The sequence below is a fragment of the Echiichthys vipera genome (genome assembly GCF_963691815.1).
Source record: "Echiichthys vipera genome assembly, chromosome: 14".
Classification (NCBI taxonomy): domain Eukaryota; kingdom Metazoa; phylum Chordata; class Actinopteri; order Perciformes; family Trachinidae; genus Echiichthys; species Echiichthys vipera.
The window spans coordinates 4,640,808-4,656,140 of record NC_139839.1 but is presented as its reverse complement, the minus strand read 5'-3'; positions in this window follow the sequence as shown (position 1 = coordinate 4,656,140).

Genomic DNA, 15,333 nt, shown 5'->3' with positions numbered 1-15,333 from the left:
CCTCTCTCCGCGCTCTCTGGACCTGTTAAAGTCTATTTATTTATTGTTGAGCCCGGTCCGTCCCCACACTCTGCTGAGGAGAACGCACAGAGACAGGCGATGGACCGAAATCAGGAAGGAAAGACGCCCGCGGCGATGTGTGCGCGGTCGATGCCAACAGAGTCTCTGTCCTCGAGAGAGAGAGGGAATCAGAGGAAGCGTGGGAGAGCGAGGACTCAGACCACGACAAGAAAACTAAAGGTTGAAGATGAACGAATGAAGCGAACATGCCGCGGTGCCGGTCTGAGTAGGACCGAGGCGTAACGTGAGAACAAACACACTTGTGACACCAAAAAGGGACCATGCACTGTACAGACTGAGTGAATGCTAATGCTGTTAAGCTCATGTAAAGGAAAAGCACTGTGAGGTACATGGGCAATGTTTCCCCAGCAGCCAAGACCTTTAACCGGAGGGAGGATGCATCCATGTGTGTGTGTCTGCGTGTGTGTGTGTGTGTGTGTGTGTCTGTGTCCTCCTAGCGTACAACAACCTGTGTATGTAGAAGCTGTGTGTGTGTTGTTTTGTCAGCAGAAGAAAGCCCCCCCCCTCCCGTCTTATTTTTAGCAGCGCTGCTTGAGTGGAGCTCGGAGGGTCTGGTCGGGTTTCCTCCCTAAGTCAGTCTGTCGCCATCCCCTGACCGACCTCCTTCACCGCCCCCGCCTCCATCCTCCATCCTACATCCTCCTCCTCCTCCTCCTCCTCTTCCCATCTTCGAATCAAATCAAATCAGACCATCTTTGTGTCTCACTCTCATTCAGTCAGTTACGCTGATCCAGACTTAACGAGCGCTGTGTCGTTGCAGTGTGTGTTGTGGTCGACGGTGTTTGGTCGGTCAGAGATCAGAGATTTGCTGAGATCCACACGAACGTGGGTGTTTTTGAAAGCATGTGTTTCACGGTTCGTCCTTTCATCCACACGTGACCTCAGTTGTCGCTCCCGAAACCGGAGTTTGTTGTAACCTGAGTCCAGGGAAAAGTCCGGTTTCTGCAGAGGACATGTGTGGACAGGAAAACCGTTGTCTGACGTCACACTGTGCGACGGTGAACAGTCGGTTGTATCCATGGACGACTCCCGATCCACATTTTCCTGAATTTTGCTGATTTTAAACTCATGAGTGATGAGAAGTAACTCAACTTCACTGTCGGTCCACATGAAGGAAGGGTAAATGGACTTGTAGCGTGCGCACGTGTACGAGCACGTGTACGAGTCCGACATGCGGACCAGGGGAGCTGGGGATCGAACCTCCAATCTCGAATGGAGGACGACCCACTCTACCACTAATCCACAGTCTCCCGTCGATCAGTCGAATCCATCGAAACTGCCCGGCGTTTGTTCAACATTGCTGTTTTTCCCGGTATGAATGTCTCCAGCCTTGTGATTGGCTAAAAAGGCTCTTCCTGTTTGGAGCGCTACCACCACCTTCTGCTTTGTTTGAGGCGGATTTTGCGGTTTCACGCGGACGGAGACATTTTTTAACACACCTGTGGTGCGGACGGGGAAAATGTTGCTTTCAAAAACACCCGTGTTCCTGTGACCTGGGCGTTAGTTTCATTCCTCTGCGACTTCCACTGCAGCACGTGAACACAACGCTCCTGTTACCATGTTAGCACAATATCACTTTAGCTAATTTAACCTTATATGTTCTGCAGAAATGCTTTTCTTACGCACAAGAGCACCACCGTCTGCTCCTGGTAAGAAGCTTTTAAACGAAAGACAATCACATCCAACCAGCTGAGGAGAGGCGTATCTTTCCCACACACCCTTACTTCCCCGCTGCCTCGTCCGTCTCTCCTCTTCCACCCAGCGCAGCTAAAAGCCTCCAGTTCCTGGTCCGCAGAGAGTTGATCAAACAGGCAATTAGCTTCATGATAGCTCTTAATGGGCGGCAGAAGAATGGAGCGTGGGAGGGAGGGAGGGAGGGAGGGAGGGAGGGAGCAGGATGAGTGGAGTCGTGGTGTTTGGCAGATGGACAGGGGATGGGGAGAGAGGGATGCTGGGAGGAGAAGAGAACGGCTGGATGGAGGGAAGAGGAAGAGGAGAGAGAGGATGTTGATGATGTCGCCGATAAGTCAAAATAAACGATTGTAGGTTAAAATCATTTCCCGTTCAGTTCAGATCTGGTGTTAATGCACGGCTCTTCTGTTAAACACACACACACACAGCTTCAGGTGTGTGTGTTTGTACATGATTTTAAACGTGTGTGTGTGTGTGTGTGTGTGTGTGTGGATGCATATGGGCTTTGACCTGATTTGTTAAATGTTACTTTGCTATATTTTTATATGTAAATACGGGCTTTGAACTATTTTTACTCTGCTGTCTTTTGTTTCTATGAGAGGGATATTATTATTTCCATTATGTCACATTTACTTATTTACTGTCCACTTCAGTGTTTGATGCTGTTTATAACGACATCCCATAATGAGACCGAACCACAGACGCTGTAATAGAGATGGACGCAGCCGCGGTGACGTCGGCCGTTGGTCGGGGACGACGGTTTTGAAGCAGTAGTAGAATAAAAACACGGATATGATACGACCCCGTATAGATAAGAGTGTAGTCTGCAGCTGCTGAGCTAAAGGCTAAAGAGGCGTCTTCTGCTTTCTGGTCTGTTTGACTCTAAATGGGCCGAAAATCGCACTCCCACTGTGCCTCCGTACCGTGCCCCAGGACGTTTCTCGGCTAAAGTCTGGTTCCTTTGACCAGTGTGAATGCAACCGTACCACGTTTAGGAGCGGCACGCTTGCCGTCCACGGCCCGTTTGGGAGAGGTGGGCTTTAGTAAAGCACGTTTGCACGTGTACGAGCACGAGCGTGCGCACGTGTACGAGCGTGCGCACGTGTACAAGCACGAGGCCTACGGCGGCTCTGAGGTCATTTCCTGTGCGCCTGTTGGGACGTAGAAAAAAGAAGGAGGGGCCATGCGCGGACATTTCAAACAATGGCGGTGAAAGGTTCACGTTGGTGTGATGCGGAGGTGGAGTGTTTACTGCAGATTTGGTCGATGAAAAGATTCAAAAACAGTCGACAAGACGCACAAAAACTCCGAGGTCTACGGAAAGATCTGGAAACAAAGCCACGCATCGCCATGACGTCATCAATGCGTGTGACGTGTTACGGCGTGATGACGTATAGGCAGCAAGAAGCATTCTCCGAGGCCCAGGTAGAGTGAGTACAAACGGGCCTGGAGGGGGGGACAAGGACCCTAAAGCACGGGGCACGGGACGGAGGCACAGTGGGAGTGCGCCCTAGGAAGGAAAATCTTCACTGAGGAAATAAACCAAGAGAGAAGTTTAGGCTCATTTCCTCATTGACTTCTATACAATCACGCTTCTCTACCGACGACAGAAAGAGCGTCACCCCTGAAGCTGCGTCCATCTTTGTTACACTGTCTTTGCACCAAATCCGTCTTTAGCGCCACGTTTCCAAGCTTTGTTCTTTCTGCTGGCACGGAAGCAAACAAAAGGAGGGTCATCAGTCTTCTCAGCTGTGCAACGTCATCCTTAACGATTCATGTCTCTTCAGTAGAACGTCATAAAACAGTAAAACAACGAGCACGACTTAGTGAAGAGTGGTGAGGGGCGTCTGCTTTCAGGAGGTGTGGATGTTTCCGTGGTTTCACTTTGACAGACAGGCGGAGGACGCACTCACTTTGGATGGTTTGCAACTTTCTCAAGTATTGGCAACCAAAACTCATAATCCACGACACCTATACATGCAAATGTCCACATTAATGCTATTAACTATACTCCCCAGTAAAAGGCCTTCACTCACTCCGGGGGCCTGTGAATGGGCCCAACAGTTCAAATCCAGTGCAGGGCTTTTACTGTGAAAGGTCAGAAGGGAAGCAGTGGGTCTGCCGTGGTATCGTCTTTACCCCCGGTGGTTAAAGACCCTCGTTATAACATATAGAACACGCTCTACGTTTACCAAACACTCTGTCACTGCTCATCACTGAATCCACTGAACTCTTCTTCCTCGCTGTCACTTCTGAACAACTCCACCAACTCAACGGTACGGAAGTAGCAGCTAGCATCTTTTTTTTACACAACGCACTTCTGCCACGACCCGCCCCCGCCGGATTCTGACTTGTTGACGTGTGCGTGTGTGTGTGACGATTGCTGATATACGCCGAGTCTCTTACGCCACACATAAGTCGCTCCAGAGTAGAAGTCGCACCCGCGGCCAAACTATGGAAGAAACTGCGACTTATACTCCGAAGAATACGGTACAAGGAGCGTTTTAAATGATGACAGAGAACCGTTAAATTAAAGTTAATTGTTTTAAACGGTCCATATATGACGTGTGTCTCATGTATTTTGTTTTCCAACATTAAAAAGTGCAAAAAAATGCATTTTTTTTACCGTAAAAACCAAAACAAACACATTCTTTTGAACATTTTAAAAGGGATTTATAACCGTGGTTTCGAACTCTCAGGGGCGCGGACGAGAGCTCGATTATGGCGGGAAAATCTCCCCCCTCACCTCCGCTGTGTGTGTCTGTACGCGCAAATAAACGGACGTTTGGTTTCCTCCCGTCAGGACGCGTCGTGACGCTGTACGCACGCAGGCTGCCACTATAACCACTCCACCTCTCCCCGTGTCTCAGCTTTGGTACAACTTGGCGTCTTTGGTTTGTTGTGAAAGAGTTTAGGGAGAGTCTACGGAACAAATATATATAGAAATCTATTAAAAATGAATATATTATATACGGAACAACGCGCATTTCACACTTTCCGTTTCATCGCTGACTTTGCTTCATGGGTATTTTCATTTCAACGGTTGCAACAACAAGCGGTAACGATGATAACCACGGGGGCGGGGTCGAGGGGTGAGGTATTTATTTGACGCTGGTCGGGAGGTTTGTCTTTTGATTGGGTTTGTTTGTTCCTCGCGGTGTGGCGTGGCTGCTGTTGCCCTCCTGGCTAAAGATGAACCAATAAAAAGGAGTTTCCAAACTGAACACGTGTGCGCTTCTTCCATCTCAGCACAACAGACACACGACATTTATGACACTAACAGATGTTACATGTGATGGGAGCAAAGGCCGGTCTCAACCAGCGCACCACACACACAACCAGAGTCTCAACGATCAAGCGCTACACAGAAACACACTTGCTAATGCTAAGCTAATGCTATTAGCTAATGCTATTAGCTAAAGCAGTGGTGCCCAATCCTGCTCCTGGAGAGCTGCTGTCCTGTCTGATGATGCGCTCGTTATCAAGCAGCAGAAGCTTGTCACAGGTTTGCTCATCATTAGGGTGCACTCCCACTGTGCCTCCGTACCGTGCCCAAACAGGTTCCACGGCTAAAGTCTGGTTCCTTTGACCAGTGTGAGTGCAACCGTACCGCGTCTAGGAGCGGCACGCTTGCCGTCCACGGCCCGTTTGGGAGAGGTGGGCTTTAGTAAAGCACGTTTGCACGTGTACGAGCACGAGCGTGCGCACGTGTACGAGCACGAGGCCTATGGCGGCTCTGAGGTCATTTCCTGTGCGCCTGTTGGGACATAGAAAAAAGAAGGAGGGACCATGCGCGGACATTTCAAACAATGGCGGTGAAAGGTTCACGTTGGTGTGATGCGGAGGTGGAGTGTTTACTGTAGATTTGGTCGATGAAAAGATTCAAAAACAGTCGACAAGACGCACAAAAACTCAGAGGTCTACGGAAAGATCTGGAAACAAAGCCACGCATCGCCATGACGTCATCAATGCGTGTGACGTGTTACGGCGTGATGACGTATAGGCAGCAAGAAGCATTCTCCGAGGCCCAGGTAGTGTGAGTACAAACGGGCCTGGAGGGGGGGGCAAGGACCCTAAAGCACGGGGCACGGGACGGAGGCACAGTGGGAGGGCGCCCTTAGACTCAGGTGTGTCGGAGCAGAGAGAAACCTTAAACATGCAGAACAGTAGCTCACCAGGAGCAGGGTTGGGCGCGCCTGAGCATCAGTAGCTTCACACCGAAGCATGGCAGGAGAACGGAAACTTCTCCATCGTTCCATCATCACAGTCACACACACGGTGTCGGTGAACAGGTGACTCGTCTCCTGTAGACTTTATTTATTAACTCAGCTGACACTGAAATGATCAAATCCGGTGTGTGGAGATCTGGGTGAAGTCAAACAACAGTCTTATAAACGAGGCCCCCGGTACTCCCCTCACTCTCCTCTGTTGGGCCCATAAATAAGTAATCAAGGCTGGGTCACACTAATGGCTTCCCAGAGCAGTGGATACAGTGTGTGTGTGTGTGTGTGTGTGTGTGTGTGTGTGTGTGTGTGTGTCTGTGTACATACAGAAGTGGAGGAAAAAACAGCACAACCTTTCTGTTCATCATCTCAAATCAAAGTGCATTAAAGCAGAGCTCTTAGCATCTTCTACCCTCTCTCACACACACACACACACTCACACACACACTCACACACCACGAGGATATCCTGTGTGCACACACACTCACGGATATGAACACACACTCTCTCAGTAGACAATAAGTGTGTGTTAAAAGTGTGATCGAGAGAATAAATAATGCATGTTTCCCTCTGCGTGCTTTTTACCCATAAACCCGTTCACCAGCTCTGATGTGCGAGTGCTGACCCGGTGACCTAACAGCACACAGAAGGTCGCTGGTTCAATTTCACCACCCACTGCTGCAGCTAACGTCTCGGCACGCCACCACCGCCATCCTCAGGACTCCGGCCACAGATGAATAGAGAGACGTGTGATCATTTATCATGGAAGTTAAGTCGAGATCCCTGCGGAGTTTGTAAAAGCAGGTAAACGGAGACAAGCACATTACTAGCCCAACTGGAAACCAAGCAGCAGTTAGCAGCAGTTAGCAGCAGTTAGCAGCGGTTAGCAGCAGTTAGCAGCGGTTAGCGGCAGTTGGCAGTGGTTAGCAGCAGTTAGCAGCGGTTAGAAGCAGTTGGAAGCAGTTAGCAGCAGTAGGTAGCAGTTAGCAGCAGTTAGCAGCAGTTAGAGGCAGTTAGGGCGTGATCACACTGTCCTCCCGGACCCGGACTTTAGGGTACTTGTCCCCCCTCCCTCTCCCCCCCGCGCCCCAGCCCCGTTTGTACTCACACTGCCTGGGCCTCGGCCAATGCTTCTTGCTGTCCATACGCCATCACGCCGTAACACGTCACACGCATTGATCGCGTGTGTGTGGCTTTGTTTACAAATCTTTCCATAGACCTCGGAGTTTTTGTGCGTCTTGTCGACTGTTTTTGAATATTTTCATCGACCAAATCTGCAGTAAACACTCGCATCACACCTCCGCATCACACCAACGTGAACCTTTCACCACCATTGTTGTTGTTGTTGTTGTTAAATGTCCGCGCATGGTCCGTCCTTCTATTTACATGTCCGAACAGGCGGACATAACGCTACTGCCGTAGGGCTCGTGCTCATGCTCGTGCACGTGCGCACGCTCGTGCTCGTACATGTGCAAGCGGCTCCGCTAAAGCCCACCTCTTGCAAGCGGGCCGTGGACGGTCCGCTGGCCGCAGTTGAGCGCGGAGCGGGTGCACTCACATGGCTTAAAGGTACTAGGCTTTAGCTGAAAAAACGGTTTTGGCCGCGGCCAAAAGGACAGTGTGATCACGCCCTTAGAGGCAGTTGGCAGCAGTTAGCATCTGCTGTCGCGCAAACAAACCAAATCTATTCCAGTTTCATTAAAACAGATGGTGTCAAAGCTAAATAATAAGAGTGATGAGTGATGAAAGCTTATCACGCAAAGGCCCCTTAAAGACGTGTAACAACTATTAACGGAGAAATCCGGGAGATAAAGTTAGCTCGGGGCAGTACGGTGAAGGCATTCAAAGGTCTTTTTTAACCACTAATGCTGCTGAAAATAACAGCAAACCTCTGCAGCAGCATGAGAAGATTCCCTACACACACACAACAAAGCGTCATCAGCGTAGAGAGTGAAGCCAGAGTTTATTAAAAGAGTGTTTTAAAGACTTACCTACTGGCCCCTGCACCAGCTCCTCTCATAGTAAAGTCCATTACAGCGGAAGGAGCCCATTGGTGCTTTGTTGTGTGTGTAGGGACTCTTCTCATGCTGCTGCAGAGGTTTGCTGTTATTTTCAGCAGCATTAGTGGTTAAAAAAGACCTTTGAATGCCTTCACCGTACTGCCCCAAGCTAATCACTCTATTTTCAGGATACAGTGCAGATGTTTTCCTTCCATCGTGTCCAACAATCATGAAAACTGTGACAATCCTCTCTTTAATCAGACCCACAGAGGTTTATCTGCTCTTTATCTGTCATTCCAACAGCGCGACTCCTCCCACATCAGAAATAATCGATTTTTTATAGAGTTTTTTTTATCTTTAAAGACTTTATTGACTGAAGAGAAGCGCTCTCGTCCTCCCCTTCAGTCAGGAGACGGGCTGATGAGTGATGCCACTTCCAGCCGTGACCTCTGACCCGGCTGTTAAAGCAGTGGGCGCCCAGAGGCGATGAGGCGCCCTGCCCCGACCCCCTACTCTCGCCGACTCACGGGTGTTCACTGTTGCCCTTGTTGTCGTCCAGGAGACGCTCCCAAAGCCGCTGAGGAACAAAACCACCTGTCCGTCAAACACCCATACAGCCGTCAATCACTCCCCCGACCATTCTTGTGTGTTTGCACAGACGACACTGGAGCTCTGCGGTCGGGATGCACAGCGGCCTCACACGCACTCGTCACTGCCGTTTATAGCTGTCACAGCAAAGTGAAAAACAACAAACAAACACAAATGAAAGGTCAGAAGTCGGGGCTTCGGTGTCTTGCTCAAGGACACTTCAGGAGAGTGAAAGGTGCCCGTCCGCGCGCTCATGAGAGCCCTCAAAGTAAAAAGTATATCTACTATGAATGATTCTCAACCTAACTGGGGCAATGCAGGCTTTTAGTCTGACGTAAAACCCTTTCAAAATAATAGTTCCGGGTCCAAATCAACAACAACAACAACTGAACCTTTGTACGATCACTTCTTCCCTTAGGGAGAAACAGGAAATAGTACTTTGAAAGGGTGTTGCATCGCATCATCATATATAACCTCTTGTCCCTGTCGGGGTCGTGGGGGGGCTGGAGCCGATCCCAGCTGACATCGGGCGTGAGGCGGGGTCCACCCTGGACAGGACGCCAGTCTATCACAGGACACATAGAGACGAACAGAGACAGACAACCATTCACACCTACGGGTGATTTAGAGTCATCAATGAACCGAACACCTGCACGTCTTTGGACTGTGGGAGGAAACCGGAGAACCCGGAGAAAACCCACGCAGACACGGGGACAACATGCTAACTCCACAAAGAAAGGTCCAGGCCGGGATTCGAACCAGGAACCGAGGCGACAGTGGTCAAGATTACAAATTGCATTTTCAGTTTTTGACGTACAAGCGTGCGTTCATACAACAAACAACGCAAACAAACACAATCGATAAAAAGAGGAAATTAGAAGTGATTTACTTGATTTAAAGCGCAACAAATAAGCCATCGAGACCCTTTTTTTTGTGTTCGTCTCTATGTGTCCTGTGATAGACTGGCGTCCTGTCCAGGGTGGACCCCGCCTCACGCCCAATGTCAGCTGGGATCGACTCCAGCCCCCCACGACCCCGACAGGGACAAGAGGCTGAGACAACCATTCACACCTACGGGTGATTTAGAGTCATCAATGAACCGAACACCTGCACGTCTTTGGACTGTGGGAGGAAACCGGAGAACCCGGAGAAAACCCACGCAGACACGGGGACAACATGCAAACTCCACACAGAAGGGCCCCAGCCGGGATTCAAACCTGGAACCCTCTCGCTGTGCCCAGACCAGGAAGTGGCACAGGAGCCTAGGTTTACAACCGGCTAGCAGCTGCATTATGGTTCGGTTGCAGCCCAAGGTACAATCTATTAAAGGCAATGAATTATGTGTGTATATATATATGTATGTGTGTGTGTATGTGTGTGTGTATGGGTGGGGGACCCCCTGCTTACCCCTGGATGCCCTGTCCTGTCCTCACCTCTCATTGCACTGGATAAATGCTGTTTGAAAACATTAAAGAGGCCCTTTTATGCTAGTTTCCAGGGTCATATTTGTATTTTTCAGCTCATCTACAACAGGTTTACATGCTTTGAACTTTAAAACACACATTATATGATACACTGCTGCAGCACTGTAACAGTTTGCTGTTATTTTCAGCAGCATTAGTGGTTAAAAAAGACCTTTGAATGCCTTCACCGTGCTGCCCCGAGCTAATCACTGTTAGCCACGTCCGGCTGTTAGCATCTCTCCTGGATTTCGACCTTAATAGTTGTTACTCGATGGCTTATTTGATGAACAGTGCGGAAACAAGACCATGGGGTGCAACTTTGATCCGTGTGGAAGTTTCCGCACAGACGCACGAGGGGACGCTGCAGAATCCGCGGAGTCGGACCGACAGGAAACAATGAGGAGACCCGGGGAGGGCTTCACACAGCTGCAGGGATGGGGGAGGGTGGGAACGTTATCTGCAGGGGTCGGCAGGGCAGGACAGAGGTTTTGATTCACTTCCTGTTTCTGCTGCTGGGATGACAAACCTCCTCTCGCTGCCCTCTGGAATTCACATCCCTCCGTCCGTTCCCCCCTCATCCTTTCATCCCCCGTCCTGTCTTCGGCTCTTTCTCATGTAACTCATGGAATCAGCGGAGGAAACGTCGCCACCATCTTTGTTTGACACCGGTTAAAAACCAGTAAAACAGAGAAACAGCATCACAGTATCTCTGCAGGTCAGTGTCGTGGATGTTTGTTTCTGAGCCCGTGGTCAGAAATGAGACGTGGCGTCCGCTCAGACGTGCAGCTGCGTTCGAGGACTAAGATGAAACCATTCGGTTCAAAAATGTTCCCACCCGCTTTATTCAAAAGGCTCATTTGAGACGCCACAGGACAGAGGAGAGCGGTGTGGTTAGTGGACCCTGGAATTGATCTATTTAGAGGTTAGAGAAGAATTCAACATTCATTAGACAACTGAGGGCGCACTCCCACTGTGCCTCCGTACCGCACCCAAACAGGTTTTACGGCTAAAGTCTGGTTCCTTTGACCAGTGTGAGTGCAACCGTACCACGTCTAGGAGAGGCACGCTTGCCGCCCACGGCCCGTTTGGGAGAGGTGGGCTTTAGTAAAGCACGTTTGCACGTGTACGAGCACGAGCGTGCGCACGTGTACGAGGCCTACGGCAGTTCTGAGGTCATTTCCTGTGCGCCTGTTGGGACGTAGAAAAAAGAAGGAGGGACCATGCGCGGACATTTCAAACAATGGCGGCGAAAGGTTCACGTTGGTGTGATGCGGAGGTGGAGTGTTTACTGCAGATTTGGTCGATGAAAAGATTCAAAAACAGTCGACAAGACGCACAAAAACTCTGAGGTCTACGGAAAGATCTGGAAACAAAGCCACGCATCGCCATGACGTCATCAATGCGTGTGACGTGTTACGGCGTGATGACGTATAGGCAGCAAGAAGCATTCTCCGAGGCCCAGGTAGTGTGAGTACAAACGGGCCTGGAGGGGGGGACAAGGACCCTAAAGCACGGGGCGCGGGACGGAGGCACAGTGGGAGGGCGCACTCAGGTGGCCTCGTTAAATTTCTTAGCCTTGAATATTTTAACATTGAAAAATAAAGAGTTAAGAGACCATGACACAGATCTACGTCCATACTCCACTCTGTGACCACACGGCCTCCCTTCTCTTTACGCCGTCCTCTGCGGCAGGAACGAGTCCTAAACACAAAAAGAGAGTTCGCGTTTTTTTTGCACTTCCTGCAGAAAAAACACGTTTCTCCGTCCGTCATCTGAATCGAACTGCACCAGAAGGGAAGAGAACGGCGTCTGTGAAGACTTGTGTCGGTCGTGTAAGAGCACAAACAGACACGCTTATGTAGGTCACAAACACACACACACACGCACGCACACACGCACGCACACACACACACAGACAGACGGACACACACACACACACTCTGTGCATCCTGTAGAGAATGCAGAGAGGAAGTGATTGAATAATTCAGCATATTTCCTGAACAGTAATGGCCTGATGCTGCTGCTGCTGCTGCTGCTGATGGTGCTGCTGCTGCTGCTGCTGCTGCTGCTGATGGTGCTGCTGCTGCTGCTGCTGCTGCTGCTGCTGCTGCTGCTGCTGCTGCTGCTGCTGCTGCTGATGGTGGTGATGGTGGTGATGGTGGTGATGGTGGTGATGATGGTGGTGTTGGTATTCAGCGATGGGGTTAAGTGCTGTGTGTGCTCATCCATCCAGGGTTTGGCCTGTTATTTCTAAATCATTTTGCATCATTTTGTGCTGGTTTTGCATCTGGTTTTAGTCATTTTGCATCTTTTTTGGTGGTTTTGCATCTATTTTTTAGTCATTTTGCATCTTTTTGTGGTGGTTTTGCATCTATTTTTAGTCATTTTGCATCTTTTTGTGGTGGTTTTGCATCTATTTTTAGTCATTTTGCATCTTTTTTGGTGGTTTTGCATCTATGTTTAGTCATTTTGCATCTTTTTGTGGTGGTTTTGCATCTATTTTTAGTCATTTTGCATCTTTTTGTGGTGGTTTTGCATCTATTTTTAGTCATTTTGCATCATTTTGTGCTGGTTTTGCATCTGGTTTTAGTCATTTTGCATCTTTTTTGGTGGTTTTGCATCTATTTTTTAGTCATTTTGCATCTTTTTGTGGTGGTTTTGCATCTATTTTTAGTCATTTTGCATCTTTTTGTGGTGGTTTTGCATCTATTTTTAGTCATTTTGCATCTTTTTTGGTGGTTTTGCATCTATGTTTAGTCATTTTGCATCTTTTTGTGGTGGTTTTGCATCTATTTTTAGTCATTTTGCATCTTTTTGTGCTGGTTTTGCATCTATTTTTAGTCATTTTGCATCTTTTTTGGTGGTTTTGCATCTATTTTTAGTCATTTTGCATCTTTTTTTAGTGGTTTGATGTTGGACGGGGTTAACATTATGATACTAACTTCTGAAATTCCCCAAAACATGGACGTCCTCCACCTTATCGACCCAAATACTGACGTTTCTTTTTGAAAACCGTAAAGGTGATCATCTTGAATTTTTGACTCAATGCGAATAAAAGTTTAACATGAAGCAAAGTGCTAAAAACAAACACCGTGGGACGGGTTTTAGTCGTGTTTTCGTTCATAGAGACACATTTAAACTCCGTTGACGCTCAGACTCTTTGACGAAAGCATCTTTGACTGAAGAGAAACCAGAAAAGAGCGACTTGTCTTGATTCTGGGGCGGGGGGGGGGGGGGGGGGGGGGCGCCTGTGGTCACGCCGGGCTGCACAGATTCAGCCGCTCGGTGCAGGAAGCAGGATGAGAGCGCGGCGGTCGCTGGGAGATATTAGAGACTCCTGTGGGACGAGCCGGCGTTCCCACGTTCCCACAGTCTGAGCTGGAAACAACGCTGCACGGGCCCCGACTGTTGGCCCCGCCGAGGACCCTGGGTAATGACCCGCCCACTGCCTCCGCAGGGAAGAGAGGTCACGGTGCGCGCACACACACACACACACACACACACACACACACACACACACACACACACACACACACACACACACACACACACACACACACACACACACACACACACACACACACACACACACACACACACACACACACACACACACACACACACACACACCCTTCAGTTATTTAGAATGAACGACGGAGCTGAGGTTTTACAGTCACGGACGCTAAATGAGTCACTTCGTGCACACGCTCCCGTCACCACACGTCACTGTCACCGCTGTGCATGTTTTCTGGGCGCGGTGTGGCGTGGGGGGGGGGGGGTGGGGGGGGCACGGTGAGTTAGCGAAGCAGCTAATGAGCTAGCCGTCCACCGGTTCAAAAATATATCTTCAAACTGCAAAGAGGACGAAGTGCAGACACTTGATCATACAAAGTTTTACACAGATACTTTACAAAGTCATATTCAAGCACTTTGCAAGCATTTTCACTCATTTAGCATCTTTTTGTGCTGGTTTTGCATCTATTTTTACTCATTTTGCATCTTTTTGTGCTGGTTTTGCATTTATTTTCACTCATTTTGCATCTTTTTGTGGTGGTTTTGCATCTATTTTTAGTCATTTTGCATCTTTTTGTGGTGGTTTTGCATCTATTTTTAGTCATTTTGCATCTTTTTGTGCTGGTTTTGCATCTTGTTGTGGTGGTTTTGTGTCATTTAAACAAGCAAAATGATGTTTTGTCACATTAGAAGATGTTTTTAAGGACGACCTCAAATTCAAACAGTTGCAAACAATTTATGTGAAACATTTAAAATACCAAGATTCAGTGTTTTGCATGCAACGTCCTGAAGACGCACCGATTCTGCAGAATGGCCCGGTGCACATGAGAGTGGCCTGTGAGCAGCTCAGCACCCTGGGACACACACACACACACACACACACACACACACACACACACACACACACACACACACGCACACTTCCTTCTCTTCCCACAGTGTTGTGGTCAGGGAGCAGAGAGAGTGTGGGAATCTTTTCTCTGTGAGCCGAACGCACGACGAGTCACAGCAACACAAACACACACACACACACACGCACACACACACACACGCACGCACGCACGCACGCACACACACACATGCACACACACACACACACACACACACACACACACGCACACACACGCACACACACGCACACACACGCATTTTATTTAGATTTTTAGATCATTTGGGGGTTGAGTTTATTGTCACTATTTTATTTATGTATTTATTTATTTTATTTATTTGATTTATTTTATTTATTTTGATTTATTTTTGTGAGGAAGAAAATCAGAAAAATGACGAATGTTTCATTTCTGTGACTGATCCTCTTCACAAATAAAAACACGTTCAAACAAACATTCGACAAAATAAAGCGTTTAACTGGATCAATCTAAATGAATTTCAAAATAAAAGCCCCACGTTTGCACCTTTAAACGCTCACATTCCTGAGAACGCTCCACAAACCTGATGAGAATCTGCTCAGTGTGAAGAATTCCCACAGTCAGAGTCCCAGTGTTCATGTGATCACGACAGAGACACTTTAGATATAATATATACATATAAATATAAATGTGTTTAAGTGTGTGTGTTATCTGTAAATGTGTGTGTTTCTCAGCTGCTGGGACTGAACCAGAGGAAGGACCCAGGCTCCTGTGGGTCTGTGGCTCCACCTGGAGGACGAATGGAGACACGACGGCTGCTGCAGGAAGGAACCAGACGAGTCTTTAAGGAACCGACTGTTCACTTAGAATTTATCATTCATTCATTCATCTTCAACCGCTTACCCCG